The 15928-nt window shown below is 37.0% G+C and overlaps 1 protein-coding gene across 14 annotated transcripts in view; it reads right to left on the reverse strand.

Moving 5' to 3' along the window:
* ANKS1B (ankyrin repeat and sterile alpha motif domain containing 1B) overlaps window positions 1-15928 on the reverse strand; it is a 1050493-nt gene that overhangs the window by 450687 nt on the left and 583878 nt on the right. The gene's annotated exons all lie outside the window — the stretch shown is intronic.

Raw genomic sequence — 15928 nt, forward strand, 5'->3', positions numbered from 1 at the left:
GAAGAACACAGGCAGTAAACTCTTTGACATTGGCCACAGGAACTTCTTTTTAGATACGTCTTCTGAAGCAAGAGAAAAATAAGCAATGGGGCAGCCCCGGTGGCGCAGCGGTTTAGCGCCGCCTGTAGCCCAGGGTGTGATCCTGGAGACCCCGGAGCGAGTCCCACGTCAGGCTCTCTCTCTTCTCCCTCTGCCTGTGTCTCTGCCTCTCTCTCTCTCTCTGTCTCTCATGAATAAATAAATAAAATCTTAAAAAAAAAAGAAGCAAAAATAAACTATTGGGTCTACATCAAAATAAAAAGATTCTGCACAGCAAAGGAAACAATCAACAAAACTAAAAAGCAGCCTATGGAATAGGAGAAAATATTTGCAAATGATATATACAATAAAAATTTAGTATCCAAAATATATAAAGAACTTATAAAACTTAACACCTGCCAAAATGAATAATCCAACTAAAAAAAGGGCAGAAGACATGAATAGATACTTTTCCAAAGAGGACACACAGATGGCCAACCAACACATGAAAAGATGTTCAACATCACTGATCATCAGGGAAATACAAATCAAAACTGCAATGAGATATCACCTCATACCTGTCAGAATGGCTAAAACCAGCAACACAAGAAACAACAGGTGTTGATGAGGATGTGGAGAAAAAAGGAACTGCCTTGCACTGTTGTGGGAAAGCAAACTGGTATAGGCACTGTGGAAAACATTATGGGGTTTCCTTAAAAAGTTAAAAATAGAACTACCCTATTATCCAGAAATTGCACCACTAGGTATTTACCCAAAGAATACAAAAACACTAATTCAAAAGGGTACATGTACCCCAATGTTTATAGCAGATTATCTATAATAGCCAAATTATGGAAATAGTCCAAGTGTCCATTGACTGATGAATGTGAGATACACACACACACACACGCACGCACACACAATGGAATATTACTCAGCCATAAAAAAGAATAAAATCTTGCCATTTGCAATAACATGGGTGGAGCTAGAGAGTCTTATAAGTGGAATAAGTCAGAGAAAGACAAACACCATATGATTTCATTGATGTGGAATTTAAGAAATAAAACAAATGAGCAAAGGGGATAAAAGAAGAGAGAGAGGCAAACCAAGAAACAGACTCTTAACTATAGAGAACAAATTGATGGTAACCAGAAGGGAGGGGGGTAGGGGAGGATGGGTTAAATAGGTGATGAGGATTAAGGAGTACACTTATGATGAGCACTGGGTGTTGCATGGAAGTGTTGAATCACTATATTGTATACCTGAAACTAATATTATATTGTATGCTAATTAGAATTTAAATAAAAATATATAATAATGGGGTATGCCTGGGTGGCTTAGTCAGTTAAGTATCTGACTCTTGATTTCAGCTCAGGTCACAATCTCAGGGTCATGGGAATCAGGCTCCCATGTTCAGTGGTGGTCTGCTTGAGATTTTTTTCTCTCCCTTCGCCTCTACCCCTCTACCTGCTCTCTCTCTCTCACTCAAATAAATGAACAGATTTTAAAAATATACATTAATGAAAGAATAAAATGAACAAATGATAGCAACAAACAAAAAAACCACCTATAGGTGGTATCTTCAAATAAAGCAGGTATCAAAGAATCCCTGTGGTCCTGGAAAATGGAGGGCAAAACCAAATCAAGTGATAGTAGCAAGATCCAGGTCTGGCCATGAAATTCCCATTAGATCCTGATTACTGAAAGGAGAGGGCCCAATACTAAGCCAGATACTAAGCAATAGACTCTGAGAACAACCAGCAGAGCTTGAAAAAATTCTGCAAGAAGACAAAGGAAGCAGCTTAAGCTCTTGAGAATCTTAGGAATATCCAATAAAGACATGCTTTTAGTAGAGCTAGAGATTTAAGCTGAAGAAAGACTTTCAGGGGCAGAATCCAAATTGAACAGGGTGAAAACATCAGAGACCACAAGGAGAAAAAACATTATATGTAAGGGGGAAGTGGGAAAGGCATGGGAGGCAGCAGTCCAGAGAAGGGAAACTTCTGTTCCTGAAAATGAATGTTTAAGAGCAAATGAAAACACATGAAAAATGAGGGAAAGTGAGATAGCTGGCATCCATACCTTCAGTGGAGAATGGGGGTTTGCAGTGATCCAGAGTTGAGATCAGGGGGCTCAAGCAGATTAATGGTGGTGTCTATGTTTAGGGCAACTCAACATGGCATGTTGGGGTCCATGCAGGGTTAGGAGGTTGTCCACATATGGAGTAGCCCAGTATGGAGTGTTAGGGTCCAGGAGGTGGTAGGAAGGGAATCTATGGAGGGGAGTGGCCTAGCAGAAGGAGTCACCAAAGCAAGGAAGATATCCCTGCAGAGGGGGTATCTAGCAAGGGGTGTCAAAACCCAAACAGGGCAAGGAAAGTGTCCGTCCAGAAGAGACAAGTGTATGTGCATGGGGTGGCCTGGCATGGGATGTCGAAACTCGGTCAGGGAAAGGAGCATTTCCATGTGTGGCAATGACCTACTATAAGGTGCAGCCCCAGGAGGACAAGCAGGATGTTTACACAAAGAGATAAACTGGCATGGAGAATCAAATTTCAGTCAAGGTGAGAAAGATATCTGAGTGGGGAGGAAGTGGATCTAGGAGATTGGTTACTTACCAAGGGGTTGATCAAATAAGCAACTACATTAAGGACAATGGGAGGCAGTTTTCTCACTAAACTGTTTAAGGGAGAATTTTTAGATATGTGGAAGAAGAAAGCTAGAGTGAACCTTGTGATGTTGAATTGGAATTGGAGATACCAGTTTTTTCAAGATATATAGATAAAGATAAATGTAAATATGTATCTGTGTATGTATGTATTTACACATATATATTACCTACCTCTGTCAACCAAGAAGGCTGGGAAATCGAAATCCCAGTAGCACTAATAAAGACTATATTTGGCTTCTAAATATATTTTCCACTCAAATGAACAATGATCCATTGAGAGATTACTGGTATCAGGGACAGGGCAGGGAAGGCGCTAGATGAACATGAAGCACCTTGTGCCAGAAAGCAAAGAAGTACTCAGGGTGATGAGGCATGTTAGGAGGATAGAGAAGCCAGCTTGATGGGCTCCAACTGGTTAAACTGAGGAATATTTTAGGAACAAAATAAATAATGACAGCTAATGAGTTATAACCCATTGAATAAAATAGGAACTCATGAGCCCATAAAAATATATAAATAATTATATAAAAGTTTGATTAGGAATGGGAAATTTAAATAATTTCAAATGACCTCCCTGTAAAATACTTATTAATTACAAAGTGAAAAAAAGTAACTCTACAGTAAAGCATTATGGAAGGCACTATCTTAATCAAATGATCAAGGTGAACTTCACCAGTAATACAACAAATAAAAATCTTGTTCCACTTGATAGGATGCAATGAGAAAAACACAGAGTCACTTCTGGATTTTCCTGCCAAAGATGCACAACTAAAATCTACTCATGCAGAAATAGCAGATAAAACTAACTTGAGAGATATTCCACAAAATAACTGCTCTGTGGTCTTCAAAAGTGTCTTGAATGTCAAGGAAAGTCAGAGGAACTCTTCAGATGGAAGGAGACTACAGAGACATTACAACTAAATGCAATGTGGGATCCTGAATTACACTCTCCTTATCACAAAAATTGTTACTGGAGAAAGTAGGAAAACTTTTTTGAGGTTTGAGGAATAGATGGTAGTAATGAATTAATGTTATTTTCTGATTTGGTTCTGTTCTGGTTGTGCAAGAATGTATTTGCTTATAGAAAACCAGCAAGTATGTCCTAGTGTGGTGTAGGAAATGCCACACTAGAGTAGTATCTCGCTAAGTGTTGTCCAGGGATGCTTGGGGTCCCCACCATATTCTCAGGGGTCCCAATAAGGTCAAAATAATTTTCAGACTAATACTAAAACATTGTTTGCCTTTTCCACTCATTATCTCGTGAGTGTGCAGTAGAGTTGTTTATAGGCTACCTGATGTATCTCTCCACAGTGGAAATGGGTGATGACTCTTCAGGTCTCATTGTAGGAATTGGCACACCATCACTTCTCACATCCACTGACAGGATAAAGTCATGTGTGTAAACCAAAAGTCAATGGAGTGGGCATGTGAATGTACTGCACTCCACCGTAACATGGTGGGAGAGGGAGGGGAGAATTGAGAGCAGTGATCACATCTACCACAGAATCTTTCTAGTGTTTCTCTTTTTAAAAATGATAGTTTCTCTAATTTTTGGAAAGATACCATTTATTAAGTATGCTTTTTATATTCCAACTTTACTGAGAATTTTAAAGATGATTGAATATTGACTTTATATCAAATAGTTTTCTTTACCTATTGAGTTGATTATGTAGTTGTCCTCCTCTAATTCATTGATGCGAATAACATGTTTTCTTACGTCAAACACACTGGATGTTAATGGGATGAATTGGTCATAATGAATTTTCCTTTGAGGCCCACTAGATTTGGTTTGCTAGTACTCTGTTTAGGATTTTTGTATCTATGTTCATGAATGAAATATGTCTTTAATCTTTCCTTTCTTCTACCATCTAGTTTTGATATGAATCTGACTAGTGTCATAGAATTAGTTGGGGAAAATCCCCACTTCTTCAATTCTCCATGGCAGTTTGTATGAGAATAAAATGGTCTGTTTCACAACAGCTATATTTAATTTACCTTTAAAATAATCTGGACTCAACATATTATTTGTGGAAAGATTTCTAATTATTCAATTTCTCTAATAGCTGTAGGACTATTTGGGGTTTCTATATCTTTTTGAAGTTTTGGCAGGTTATAATTATCTAGAATTTATCTAACTTTCCCAGTTTTAAAATTTGTTGGCACAAAGTGGTTCATAATTTTTTCTTATTATCTTTTGAATCTTTTTATGTAACTGTAGCTATATTCTTTCTCATTCCTAATATAATTTGTTGGTACAGTCTCCCTTTTTTCTTTACTGTTCTTACTAGAAATTACATCTACTTTTAAGTGTATAAAATATTCTGCTCCTGATTTTGTTTATTAGTTTCTATTTCTATTTCATTTATTTCTATTCTTTACTATTTCCCTTTTCCTACCTTTCTGGTTTTTTTCTATCATTTCTTATAAAACTTATTAAATTTGCATTTAGCTCATTAGTCTTCAGTATTTCTTTTCTAATATAAGGATTTAAAATGTCTAAGTTCCACTTATGCTGTTTTCACCATGTTTGATATTTATATTTACATTTTTGTTTAAATATAAACATTTTTAAGTTAGAATTCGGTGTCTTAAATCATGTTTCATGAGTTATTTAGAAGTGTGTATTTATTTATTTATTTTAAAGATTTATTTATTTATTTATTCAGAGAGAGCGAGAGAGAGGCAGAGACACAGGCAGAGGGAGAAGCAGGCTCCATGCAGGGAGCCTGAGTGGGACTCGATCCCGGATCTCCAGGATCACACCCCGGGCTTTAGGCGGCGCTAAACCGCTGTGCCACCGGGGCTGTCCTAGAAGTGTGTATTTAAATTAGCAGTTTTATGGGAGTAGATATGGGAGTCATTAACTTAATTGAATTCTTGTCAGAAAATGTAGTATATATGAATCTGAATTCTTTATTTTTAAAGATTTTATTTATTTATTTATTTATTTATTTATTTATTTATTTATTTATTTATTTGTGAGAGACACACAGAGAGGCAGAGCAGGAGGAGAAGCAGGCTCCCGTGGGGAGCCTAATTCAGGACTCAATCCCAGACCCCGGGACCACACCCTGAGCTGAAGGCAGACACTCAACCACTGAGCCACCCAGGCGTCCCTGAATCTGAGTTTTTGACATGTATTGAAACTTGCTTGTAGCCAAGTTAAGATCAGTTTTTATCAATGTTTCATGAGAATAACATATATTCTCTAATTGTTGGGTACCAAGCTGTATGTATTTTACTAGATTAAGTTATATATTGAGCTGTTAAAATATTCATTAAATGAGGTATATTGAAATCTCCCAGTTTTAGTGGACTTATGATTTTTTCTTCTACTTCTATTAAATATATGTATATGATGTGTATCATATGTGTAATTTTAAAATGCATACATTTATTTAGAATTTTTATATTTTCCCAGTGAATTGAACATTGTAATATTTCATAGTAAGTCTTTATATCCTGGAAAAACCTTTATTGTTGAAGTCTAGTTGGCTTGAAACTGATGTAGCTATACAACTTTCTTTGAGCTGGTATTTCTCAGGTAGAACTCCTTCCATCTCTACCTTCTGTGTGTGTGTGTGGGTGCGCCCTTAGCTATAGATGTGTCTATTTTAAAGAGCATAAAGCCAGATTTTGTTTTCCTATATCCAAATAATCTCTTCCTTTTACTTCTTGAAATGAGAAAATTTATGTTGATTTTGATAATTACATATTTTGATTTGTTCTACCACTTACATTTTGATATCCATTTATCTTTCATATTCTTTTTTTCACCTCTATTCCTTTTTTTGTTCTTTTTTCTCGTTACTATTTTTTTCTATGTTTTAGAATTTTTATAATTTATTTTTATTCTCTTGGTGCTTTTAAAATTTTACCATACATCTTTTAAAAGATTTTATTTATTTATTCATGAGAGACACAGAGAGGGAGACAGAGACATAGGCAGAGGGAGAAGCAGGCTCCCTGCAGGGAGCCCAATGCGGGACTCAACCCCAGGACCCTGGGATCACAACCTGAGCTGAAGGCAAATGCTCAACCACTAAGCCACCCAGGTACCCCTTACCATACATTTTTAATTTATCAAAGTCTAAAGTTGAACAGTACCTTATCCATCTACTTCCTGAACAATTTTAAGATTTTAGATCACTTGGAATTTAATTACTTGTTCTCTAATAAATGTTGTCAGTGTTATACTCATTTTCTAACTTTTCCAAATCAGATGTTAATATTTTATTCAGACTATTTTTATGAATTTGCATATATGTTTAACATCGTATTCATTCACTCTTACTTCCTCAAAATGGCCTGAAATCATTTTCTTTCTTGAAGTATTTCTTGAGATTTTTCTTTTGGAAAAAAATGTCTTGATGGTAAGTGCTTTCAGTTTTTAACTAAATGACTTTTTATTGCACTTTAATTTATTAAAAATAAGATTTTTAGGGGCACCTGGGTGGCTCAGTGGTTGATCATCTACCTTTGGCTCAGGGCGTGATCCTGGGGTCCTGGGATTGAGTCCCACATTGGGCTCCCCATAGGGAGCCTGCTTCTCCCTCTGCCTGTGTCTCTGCCTCTGTCTCTGTGTCTCTCATGAATAAATAAATAAAATCTTAAAGAAATAAGATTTTTAAAGTTCACAATTTTAGAGTGATAATTATTTTCTTTCGTATCTTGAAGATATTATTGTACTCTTTTTGGTTTCTATCATTTTCTTGATAAGTTGGCTGTCATTATACTTGTGGTTTTGTTGCTGGTAAGCCATCATTTCTACATGTGCTTTTTAAGGTGACTAGAAATCATTTATTGCTACTTCATTACTTGATCTTAATCTATGGAAGCTTGTCAATCTGATCAGAGAAGATTCCCTCTAGAGAGAGAATTTATATTTGCCTTCAGCTTCCCTTATTAGTCTTGACTCAGCCTCTCAGCTTTAACCACTGAACCAGGGTACAGTGTCCAAATAGCAATGCTATTATTGACATCTGCACTCAGAACAACATTGACTTTCTTGTCTTCTAATACACATTGTAGAGAGCAAAGCTTGTTAGGCCAGGCAATGTCTAAAAGATGTGTCCTATTCAGAATATATTTGTTCTGCTGCAGAAAGATGTCTCAGAGCACTTAATCTGCCATAATACTTTGTAGCAAAATGTTTTTTATCATAAAAATGTGTTCATTAAATTTTCAATTTAAAAAATCCAGTTTAAGGGTGCTGGGTTGCTCAGTCAGTTAAGCATCTGACTGTGGAGTTCAGCTCAGGTCATGATCTCAGGGGTTGTGAGTTTGAACTCCGCATTGGGCTTCACACTCAGCTCAGTGTCTGCTTAAGATTCTCTCCCTCTACCCCTTTTTCCCACCCCCACTTGTGAATGCTCTCTCTCCTTCTCAAAAAATAAAAATAAAATAGAAAACTCTTTAAATGACTTTACCCTACTAAATATGTGGAGTTAATAATAAATTGCCTTGCCAAGCATGTTAGTAATGCATACTTTGTAATGTATGACACAATATAAAATCAATAAATAATCCTGAGTATTATATAAATGCAGAACAAGCTTACCGTAATTATGAGCTCAAATAAAGCAAATCCTTTTAAAAGTAAGATTCTCCTAAGATATATATTTATAAAGAACACAAAAGAAACTCATGGAGTTTGATAATTTTAAAAGCATTCCAATTACTCTATGATATTCGTAGAAAAGATAATCATGCAAAATAATCACAGAGTGTTTTGTATTTAAATCCTAGATCACCTAAAGAGAACAAGGAGCTAACCTTTGGTAGTGTACGCGGTCAACATGGCTCAACAAACTTTTAAAGGGGTACTGGGTCTTTTTTTTTTTTTAATTTTTTAAATTTTTATTTATTTATGATAGTCACACAGAGAGAGAGAGAGAGAGAGAGAGAGGCAGAGACACAGGCAGAGGGAGGAGCAGGCTCCATGCACCGGGAGCCCGACCTGGGATTCGATCCCGGGTCTCCAGGATCGCGCCCCGGGCCAAAGACAGGCGCCAAACCGCTGCGCCACCCAGGGATCCCGGGGTACTGGGTCTTATCAGAAATATTTAAGAGAAATGTTATCTACTTTTTGTTCATTTATAATGTAATTATAAATGGTATGAGCTCACATGCTCTCCTATTATATTCACTTATATCTAAATATTAAGAATATCTTTTCTGGTTACCTATATACCAAGACAGAAGTATGAATCAAAGAAATAATAATGAGGCACAGAGGCAACTATATAGAGTTCATATTCTCTTAATTCCCCAAGGTCAAAATCAATTGAAGTTTCTAAAGATATGTGAAATTAATTTAAATAAATACAAATTCCATGCTTATTTCAAAAATTATAAAGGCTAAGATTGAGATTCCACACTAGGCAAGGGGGACCAACATTTATTATGCCTCTTTTGTGTTCAAGGTCATTCTATCTCATTAGGTCAGTCCTCACCTAAGCCTCTGAAGTAGGTATTCTTAACTCCTTTAAATTGATAAGGAATAGCTAGTAAATAGAAGAGACAGTATAGGACATAAATCTGGCTAGTTCAAAACCTGCTTCTTTCCACTCCATTCCAAGATTTTGTGCTTATGGTTTACCCCCAGAATTTCCTATGGCAACAGCACATGTCCTACTGAGACAGTATAGGGAAAGTAAGAGGAAATCAACTCCTGTAAAACCACTAGTCTCTGGCAATGGTTACATGTTTCTATACTCAGAGACAAATACCGTCTTCTGGGAAAGAGAACAAATGAGAGGTAACAGCCATCAGGGAGTAATGGTTGTCTGGGCAAAATTAAAGTGACAATTTAAAGCCCGCTTGCACAAGTATTTCTATTTTCCAGGAGCCCTAAAACAATGTTGGTCATGAAAAAAGGCACCCTGTGACTGTGTCCACTAAAAAGTAATGACCATAAGATAATGACCATGGGATTGAAGGACACTTCCCCATTCCCTGCCCCTCACCCTTTGGAAGTGTGCCTTTATAGCACTGCATGCTATCCCTTCAGGGACTGACATGCCTTCCTGGTTGGTTTCCTTGTATATAAGCTATCTCTAATAAAGTCCACCTGTTCCCTTTCTCTTGAATTTAGTGTTCATTTCTTTTTTTTTTTTCTTTGTTTTCATTTTCCTTCCTTTTCTTTCTCTTTCTCTTTCTTTTAAATTTATTTGAGAGAGTGAGAGGGCACGAGCACACAGAGGCAGAGGGCAGACTCCTGGCTGAGCAGGGAGCCAGATGCAGGGCTCCATCCCAGGACCCCAAGATCTGATCCAAAAGCAAAGGCTCAACTGACCTCAATGTCCATTTCTAGATCATTGCGACTCATGAACCTGGTTTTGGTGATCTAGTAACCTTTGGGTATTTATTTGGATCACACAATTAGCCCCAAGGTCATTGCTCTGCTTAAGCACAGTATGGCCTTGGGTCCAGCATGCAGTAAAATGCCCTCCTCTAAGCAACTGAAGGTCAGTAGCTGCCTCTCTGAAAATGCATTCAGGTAAACTCTGCTCTTTCCTGGCCCCTTAGCCCCGCAACTCGGCCAAACTCAGTATTTAATGCAGAAGCCAGAGGCTGCTGGAATTCTGGCAGCTCCTGGACCAGAACAGACAAGGCTGTTTGGCTCTGATTTCAAACATTTATAATCTTTTCTCCTGTTCCCTTTGCTCAATATAGGAGAGAGGCTATCGGCCAATTTCCCCACCGTTTATAGCAAATCCCAAGGCTCCCTCGTTTCCAGCTGCTAAGCTGCCTGGGCAGCCTGTATTAGTAAATTATTGTATCTTTTTGGTAGAGAGCCTGATCCGTCTTGGCATGCGCTTGGCATTGAAAGAAGCTCCTGTTGCAGGCAAAGGAAGCGAGCTACATTCCCCCTTCCCACACGCCTTCCCTCTGTTACCCTCAACCACTAACCTCTTTGTTTCCCATGTATAAACCGAGTTCATAGGGGTAGTTTCTCATCTATCTCTGACCCCCTAGGGAGTTAGGGGTTTCAAAGGGACTTCTGTGCTAGAAGTCATTCCCATAGCCTAGAGCCAGATGAATAAATGGCCTATAGTGAATAACTACATTTGGAACCAAGAGGTTTTGTTTCTCTCTTACCAAAATGTATTTCTTTGTAATAATGAAGTCACTGTAACCATGTATTTTCCTAAACAGAAGAGACTGTATTGAGGGAAGAAAGGAAAGAACCCCCTTAACTCAGACTATTGTTTTAAAGTGTGGAGGTCCCAGTTTTAACTTATTTTAAAAAATGATTTTGTTTTTATACCCTCCCAACTGGTGGTGAAAGCAAAACAAAGGACAGCTCTGGAGGAATGAAACAAACAAACCAAAAAGTAGGCCTATAATCTTTAAATTTGAAAAGCAATTTCACAATATGAGAAGGGTGAAAATTATTTTTAATTGCTCTAAAATGAGTAATCACTCTGATTCGATTTTCAAAAGAGCTACCCTGAATCTGAACTCAAAAGTCACCCAAACACCCTCAGGAGAAGCTCTGGAGTGTAATGTAGTCAAATGTATCCTGTGAGTTTTCTATTCCTGCAAGCAATGAGCATCCTAGATTTTTCTCACATGCATCCCAAGAGATGTCTCATTTCAAAAGAGCAGGAGAGTCATCAAAAGTGTAATCCTATTAACAAGACACAACACAGAAAAATATACAGAAATGGTAAAGATAAATTATATCCAGCAAGTTATGTTTTAAATCAACACTGCTGTTGCTATGGCAAGAAATATTTCATGTAAAATAAAATCCTCTATAAGGGTTTGGTGCTATAGCCATGGCAACGACAGGATGATGACTGCAGTACTGCTCAACTCTGCAAATGTTTCCATCTGACTCAGACAGAAGAACTAGATGTGCATTAAATGCATGTAAGATGGCCTAGAAAATCATCATTTATTGCTATTTTTCACATGATTTCACAATCGACTAAAGAAGATATTGCAGAAATAGCAGAAAGCCTAAACAAAGGATCTATGTTTTTTAGGGTTTCTTATGGTCATGGAAGCTGGAGAGCTCCACTTTAGCTGAAGTGTTGGTAAATGACATATTCAATAGCAAAACATTTCACAGCAGTTTTCAGGTTGGGGAGGGGCATCATGTAATTTTCCCCAAATAGGAAAAAATGAAATGCAATCAAATGGCAATTTCTACCACTTAAACACAGAAAGGGAAATATTAACTCAGAGTAAGAAATGTGGAAAGCAGTGTTCCAACTCTGCGGAAAAGAAAGCAATTCTAATTTCTCTTCTCCTAGCCTCTCCAATCCATTTCAAATAGGCTTTTGTTTCATATTCCTCCACTGAAACGTCCCTTATCAATGTCAGCAAAATCTCCACATTGCTAAAATGAACATTTCTTAATCCTCATCCTACTCCATATGCTATACAATTAATACAGATAATCACCCGGCCTGTATGAAACAGTTTCCTTTAGTTCTTAAGATGCCACACTCTTCTGGTTTTCATCCTATGTGCAGGCTGCTCCTTCTCATTCCCTTTGCTCATTCCTCCTCATCTCCCCAGTGTCTAAGTGTTGAAGTGGCCCAGGGCATGGCGCAGTTGGCCTTCTTCCCTTCTCTGTGTACATTTATTCTCTTCTTAGTTTTATTCAGTTTCACGGCTTAATATGTCACCTAGACAATGACGACTCTTACGTTTGTATTTTCTTTTTTTTTTTTTAAAGATTTTATTTATTTATTCATAGACACACACACACACACACAGAGAGAGAGTCAGAGACACAGGCAGAGGGAGAGGGAGAAGCAGGCTCCATGCAGGGAGCCTGACACGGGACTCGATCCCGGGCCTCCAGGATCACACCGCAGGCTGCAGGCGGCACCAAACCGCTGCGCCACCGGGGCTGCCCACATTTGTATTTTCAAGCTGATTTCTTCCCTTAACTGCAGGCTCGAATATCCAGATGCTTCCAAGTCATCCTCATGCCTCATTTTCCCCCACACCCCATCCCCAATTATACTGTGAATCCTGGTGGATCTACCTTTAAAGGATACTGACAACCTGTCTGTTTTTCACTCATCATTACCTGGGTTGCTGCAGTGGTTCCCCAGCTGGTTTCCCAGGTTCTACACGTATACCTCTTCAGACAGTTCTCAGCACAGAAGTCAGAGTAATCCTAGTAAAACCAAGTCAGCTCAAAACCCCTCTGCTCAAAACTCTCCACAGGAGACTCAATTCACTCTGAGTAAGAGCCAAAACACTTACAATAGTCCATGAGGCCATACGATCTCACTCTAATTCTGTAACCTAAGCTCCTAGTACTCTCCTTTTCATGTACTTACATCTAGCCTTCTTGTTTCCCTTCTATCACTTCAAAATATTAGGCATTCTTCTGTGCCACAATATTTATACTTGTCATAGTTCCCTCTGCCTGGGACTGTCTTCCCTTAGGAAACCACATGGTCCCCTCTAACACACTCCTCCAGTGTCTATCACTAATGAGGCTTTACTTCATTATCTTCTCAATGAGGCTTCTGTAGATCATTCTATTTATTTTTTTATTTTTATTTTTTGATCACTCTATTTAAAATGGTAACCACTTATCCTTATCCCATCCCCTGCTTTACATTTTCTTCATGCCACCCATCAATAACAAAATTGGGTACTTTTACTTATTTATCCCACTCTCCTCCAACTAAGCTCCAGGAGGGCAGAGATTCTTCTTCTTTTTTTTTTAACTACTGTATCCAGAGATTAGAACAAAGATTGGAACATAGTGGATTATCAATATTCTCCAAATGAATTAAATATATTTATTTATTTTATATTTTATATAATATATATGATATATATTTATATAAATATATATATATACACATACACACACATATTTGCATGTGAAGAACAATCCTAGAGTGATATTCACCCCAATGTTAATAGTGATTAATAATAGGGGTGCCTCGGTGGCATCAGACTCTTGGTTTCAGCTCAGTTCATAATCTCAGGGTCCTAGGATTAAGCCCTGTGTCAGGCTCCACACTCAGTGGGGAGTCTGCTTGAAGACTTCTCTCCCTCTGCCCCTCCCCCCTCAAATAATAAATACATAAATCTTTTAAAAAATAGTGGTTAATAATAAAACTATTTAAAAATAAAATAATCTTTTCTATTGGTAAAAATGATAAATATTCATTATAGATATTAGCAAAACTAAAGAAAAGAGAGAAGAAAAAGACACAATTGCAAAACCTGACAATGATCATTTATGTGCATGTATACATAGATTTTGAGGCTCTTTGTCTATGGTTATATATTTTCCCCCAACAAAACCATGATCACTCTGTGTATTTTTTGTAATACTTTTTTTTTTAAAGTTAAATATCACCTAAACAATGAGAACACATTTACATGTGTTATATTATTTCACTCCCACACAATTCTGGGGTTTTATGGTATTCCCATCTTACAGGTGAAGAGCCTAATATTTAGAAATGTTAAATAACTCCCTAAGGTTACACAGCCACTAATTGGTGGAGCAGCATATGAACCAGGTAATTGTGCTCTTGACTGCTAAACCATTTTGCATCCCTAAAATAAGAAAATTAGCATACTTACCTCACTTTTCCAAACTCTCTGCCTTCCCAATTTATATTAAAATAATCTGGGGTGGGCAGCCTGGGTGGCTCAGCAGTTTAGCACCACCTTCAGCCTGGGGTGTGATCCTAGAGCCCCAGGATCGAGTCCCATGTCAGGCTCCCTGCATGGAGCCTGCTTCTCCCTCTGCCTGTGTCTCTGCCCCATTCTCTCTCTGTGTCTTTTATGAATAAATAAAATAAAAATTAAAAAATAAAATAATCTGGGGTTTTAGATAAAATGTCTACACCTTATTATATATATGTGTGGTGTATATATATATATATAATATTTTTGTATTTAATTTATTCATGAGAGACACAGAAAGAGGCAGAGACATAGGCAGAGAGAGAAGCAGGTGCCTCACAGGGAGCCCAATGTGGGACTCGATCCCAGGACCCCAGGATCACAACCTGAGGCAAAGGCAGATGCTCAACTGGTGAGACCACAGGCATCCTTATTATTTTGTATTTTGTGTCTTTTCTAAAAATTTTTCTTAACATATTAAGTTTTAAAATCATATTAAGAATCATTATTTGAAAATATATTCTATATCTTACAAGTTTCGTTTTATATCCTAGAATCTTTTATACTGATGTTTTCTTTGCTCATTAATGAGATTTGTATTATTCAGCCCTTAACCAACTAAAATATATCTGTGAGCAATTATTTCAAAAGGGTAGGGTATTTTCTTAAATACATATCTGAAAATGACTTACCTCCTATGATCTTGCACACTTTGGCTGGGTATAGAATTCTTGAATTTGGTGTCTTAACCCATTTCTTTAAAAATTCAGTAGATACTTTTCTATTGTCTTCTGGATGCTTAGAATTGAAGAATGTCTGATATCAGATTAAGTTTTATTCCTTTGTAGGTAGCCTGTTTTGTTTTGTTAATGTCTATCTAGATTCTTCTAGGAATTTACCCTTATCCTTGAAGGTATAAAATTTCAAAATTTTCCAGTATAAGTCTGCTTTTTTAAGAAATTTTAACTATATTCATTAAATCAGTAATTTAATATTCAAGTTTCTTTAACTCAGAAAAGTTTTCTTCTATTTTCTTTTATTGATGCTTTTTTATTGTTATGCTCTTCTAAAATCTCTATATCATATGCATATTAGATCTCTTGGATTTTTTTCTGTTTTGTCTTTTCTCTTACAATTTTTCTGTCTTTAGAAATGTCTTATATCTACTGAATATCTTGAGTTACTCTTCTCCACTGAGTTAGGTTTCCCATGACCCATGTATTTTTATTTCCATTACAGTTTTAGTTTGACATATTATTATTCAACTAAAGCCTTTATGATTTTATAACTTTGACTCATCATACATAACTGCTTATTTTGGTTACACAGAGCATTAGTGTGCTGAATAAAGTTGAGATCCATGTTAACATTAGTAATTTGGAAAACTTTTTCTCAAGAGTAATTTTATTTTATAGGATGGCATTGTTTTGATTCTTCAGAATAAGCCTTCTTTTTGGAAGTATCATTTAATATATCTAGTTATTTTTCTACTTGCTCATTCTTGCAGAAGAGTCTTGACTTGTCTATTCTGGAGAACTGAGATGAGTTTTCAGAAATTGAGGGAGTCCTTCTTCCCATCTTTAGGATCCATAGGAAGTGAGAATGGAAAATCTTA

This window comes from Canis aureus, chromosome 13 (genome assembly GCF_053574225.1).
Source record: "Canis aureus isolate CA01 chromosome 13, VMU_Caureus_v.1.0, whole genome shotgun sequence".
Lineage (NCBI taxonomy): Eukaryota > Metazoa > Chordata > Mammalia > Carnivora > Canidae > Canis > Canis aureus.